The sequence below is a fragment of the Triticum aestivum genome, chromosome 4D (genome assembly GCF_018294505.1).
Source record: "Triticum aestivum cultivar Chinese Spring chromosome 4D, IWGSC CS RefSeq v2.1, whole genome shotgun sequence".
Classification (NCBI taxonomy): Eukaryota; Viridiplantae; Streptophyta; class Magnoliopsida; order Poales; family Poaceae; genus Triticum; species Triticum aestivum.
This window is the reverse complement of record NC_057805.1, coordinates 166499169-166503972: the sequence shown is the minus strand read 5'-3', so window position 1 is coordinate 166503972 and position 4804 is coordinate 166499169.

Sequence of the window (4804 nt, the reverse complement as noted above, 5' to 3'; positions counted from 1 at the left end):
TAGCATGATAGGGAGGTAAGAGAGATGATTCGAGGAAGTGACAGGGTTAGGTCGACACGGCTAAGGAAGGCTTGCCGATCAAGACCAATGTTTCGATCCGAACTATGGTACTAACCACTAGTAGTACCCATTGTACACCTCAACTAACTATAGAGGGACTACTATATAACAAACACCATGACATCAACACACATGGAAAGGAACCATCCTATGCATTTTAACTGTGCAATTACGACATGGAATGATCAAGGTAAAAGTTAACCACGAATAAATATTTAGATAGAATCAAAATATTTATAATGGTCAATAGGATCCAAAATACATCAACTACAATTCAAAATCAAGTATTCTGTATGACAACCAAACAAACATTATAAACCATACTAGTTAAGCAATGAAAAACATCGTTCAACAACATGACTTAAATTGATCTAGGTTTGCTCCTAAAGTAATACTAAACTATATAGAACCAATATCATGAACCAAAGCAAATGTCAACTCATATAAATAAATTAAACAACACATGGAATGAATGAATAACAACTCTCCTCAACATGACATTTTACTACATACTAATGTAACATCATCCTACCACAAGCAAAAACATGGCACGTTTAAGAGTAACAATTAACCACAAATAAATATTTAGATGCTCCTAAATATTTATAATCATTAACAACAATAGGAATCAAGCATCAACCATAACATCTATTAGCCAACATTTCTATAACAAGAGCCAACCCAATACTACGGTCAAAGCTATTAAATAGTTAAATAATGAGACACACATCATACAAGGCATATGAGTAGAAAATCACTAAGAGGTCTTATCTACTAACACAAGCATCACACTTACGAGTTCCCCAATGGTCTTACTACTAAAGAACAACTAATACTCAAGTAACCACTAGCAATAAGATTACCACTTCATGCTCCCATGACATATCGAACTATGCACACTAAGCATATGAGGAAGATACAAGTCAACTAACATGAAAGGTAAACTATACTATGCATGTGATGAACTATGGCGACATGTCAAACACGCATAATACTAACATGAAACAAAGGCGATCGTATTTTAAAGAAAGCAAGGAACTAAGTAATCAACCGTAGCAGATGGAACATAATAAGACATGAACGATAACTTGCATGAATGATTGCTAGACATAGAACAAACAAGTTGCCAAACTATGCTACCAATAGAATACCACTCATAACTATCACATAACTTAGTTGATATAAACTAACATGATGATCAAGCAGGGCACTAGCACACGACCCTACATGCTAGTTATGACTTATGACATGTAAGAACATGGAAAGCATGGTATTATCACACAACACTATCATGTTAGTTATGATATATAAGCACATTAAGAAAGCAAAATGAGCATGTAGGAAAGTAAGACTAGATCATGCCATCAACCAATGACCATGTATTATACTAGCATGAATAACACGATCGCATGCATTGCTATCTCATACAACTTACACTTGTAAAGACATAACATAAACAACTAGGACAAATCTATGGCATAAACTGATACACACACACTATACAATGTAGTTAAAAACATACCACACCATGTCATGATATTACTTAAGTAAAAGATATCCTACTTATATAATTATGAGATCGATAAACTACTAACATGTATATCTAACAAACAAAGACTAACCATACATGTGAACATAAGGTACAAACTACCAATGATATAACACATTGTAGGCATATAACCAAATACGCATTTTTCTTTGAGTAAGTACTAACATGGCATGTCAATCAACTAAGCATGCATAGTTACCATCCTAGGTAAATAAAACAACTTGGATAATAAACAAGAAGTAACATAGTAGGTTATATGCACCAAGCATAACCTATATGTAGCAATATAAATCCACAACATGACATAAAGAAACCAACACTATGAAATCTTGGATAACATCATCTATAAAATAAGAGTAACAACTAGGTAAAAATATGTTATGCAACAAAGAACCCTAATAGATTTGTTCGCAAACAAGAAAGTATTTCATTTGACTTCGATAACCCACAAGTATAGGGGATCAATTGTAGCCTCTTTCGATAAGTAAGAGTGTCGAACCCAACGAGGAGCTAAAGGTAGAAAAAATATTCCCTCAAGTTCTATCGACCACCGATACAACTCTACGCACGCTTAACGTTCGCTTTACCTAGAACAAGTATGAAACTAGAAGTACTTTGTAGGTGTTTTTGGATAGGTTTGTAAGATAATAAAGAGCGCGTAAATAAAAAGTAGGGGCTGTTTAGATAAATAAGCAATAAAGTTAGTATAGCGAGTGTGGAAAAGTGGTGGTAGGAGTTGCGAAATTGTCCCTAAGAAATTGACTTCTTTACTAGACCGGTAGCAAGTTTTATGTGGGAGAGGCCACTGCTAGCATGTCAACCCTGACTTGGAATTCTATGCGCTTATGATTGGAACTATTAGCAAGCATTCGCAACTACTAACGTTCATTAAGGTAAAACCCAACCATAGCATTAAGATATATTGGTCCCCCTTCAATCCCGTATGCATCAATTTCTATGCTAGGTTGAAGCTTCTGTCACTCTTGGCCTCCAATACATAGTCCTATCAACATACAACTAACCCTATGGTGTGATCCACGCGCACGCTCATATGATGGGCACCAAAGGACAGCAACATAACTACAAGCAAATTAAACCAATCATAGCAATTCACCAATTACCGATAGGACAACGAAAATCTACTCAGACATCATAGGATGGCAACACATCATTGGATAATAATATGAAGCATAAGGCACCATGTTGAAGTAGAGGGTACAGCGGGTTGCGGGAGAGTAGACCACTGTAGATAGATGGGGGAAGGTGATGAAGATGTTGGTGAAGATGGCGGAGGTATTGGTGTAGATCGCGGTGATGATGATGGCCCCGGCGGCGTTCCGACGCCACCGGAAGAGAGGGGAAGAGAGCCCCCCTCCTTCTTCTTCCTTGGCCTTCTCCCTAGGTGGGGGAAGGGTTCTCCCTCTGATCCTTGGTCTCCATGGCATGGGAGGGGCGAGAGCCCCTCCGAGATTGGATCTGTCTCTCTGTCTCTCTCCGTTTCTGCGTTCCCGATTCTGCCCTTTCACCGTTTCTTTTATAACCGGATATACGTAACTCCGATTGGGCTGAATTTTGGACACGATATCTATCCGGATATTAGCTTTCTTGCATCGAAGGAAGGGCACCAACCGCCTTACGGGGTGGCCACGAGGGCCCAGGGCGCGCCTGACCCCCTGGGGCGCGCCCCCTGCCTTGTGGCTCCCTCGGGCATCGTCTCGCGTTGATTCTTCTTCCCAAAAATCACATATATTCCAGAAAAAATCTCCGTCGGTTTTTATCACGTTTGGACTCCGTTCAATATGGATTTTCTGCAAAACAAAAAACATGCAACAAAGAGGAACTGGCACTGGGCACTGGATCAATATGTTAGTCCCAAAAATAGTATAAAAAGTTGCCAAAAGTATATGAAAGTTGTAGAATATTGGCATGGAACAATCAAAAATTATAGATATGACGGAGACGTATCAGCATCCCCAAGCTTAATTCCTGCTCGTCCTCGAGTAGGTAAATGATAAAAAAGATAATTTTTTATGTGGAATGCTACCTAGAATAATCTTGATCACATAATCTAATCATGGCATGAATATTAAGACACGAGTTATTCAAAGCAATAGTCTATCATTTGACATTAAGACAATAATACTTCAAGCATACTAACCAAGCAATTATGTCCTCTCAAAATAACATAGCCAAAGAAAGCTCATCCCTACGAAATCATATAGTTTGGCCATGCTTCATTTCTGTCACACAAAATGCTCCCAACATGCACAACCCCGATGACAAGCCGAGCAATTGGTTCATACATTTTAACATGCTTCAGCCTTTTCAACCCTCACGCAATACATGAGCGCAAGCCATGGATATAGCACTATGGGTGAAATAGAATATGATGATGGAGGTTTGTGTGAGAAGACAAAAAAGGAGAAAGTCTCACATCGACGCAGCTAATCAACGGGTTATGGAGATGCCCATCAATTTATGTCAATGTGAGGAGTAGGGATTGCCATGCAACAGAAGCACTAGAGCTATAAGTATATGAAAGCTCAAACTAAAACTAAGTGGGTGTGCATCCAACTTGCTTGCTCATGAAGACCTAGGGCATTTGAGGAAGCCCATCGTTGGAATATACAAGCCAAGTTCTATAATGAAAATTCCCACTAGTATATGAAAGTGATAACTCAAGAGACTCTCTATATGAAGAACATGGTGCTACTCTGAAGCACAAGTGTGGTAAAAGGATAGTAACATTGCCCTTTTTTCTTTTTTCTCTTTTTTTCTTTTTTTTGGCGGGCTTCTTTGGCCCCCTTTTTTATTTAGGCTTCTTTGGCCTCTCTTTTTTTCTTGGGGCAATGCTCTAATAATGATGATCACACTTTTATTTACTTACAACTCAATATTACAACTCGATACTAGAACAAAGATATGACTCTATATGAATGCCTCCGGCGGTGTACTGGGATGTGCAATGATCTAGCATAGCAATGACATCAAAAAAAGGACAAGCCATGAAAACATCATGCTAGCTATCTTACGATCATGCAAAGCAATATGACAATAAATGCTCAAGTCATGTATATGAAGATGATGGAAGTTGCATGGCAATATATCTCGGAATGGCTATGGAAATGCCATGATAGGTAGGTATGGTGGCTGTTTTGAGGAAGATATAAGGAGGCTTATGTGTGATAGAGTGTA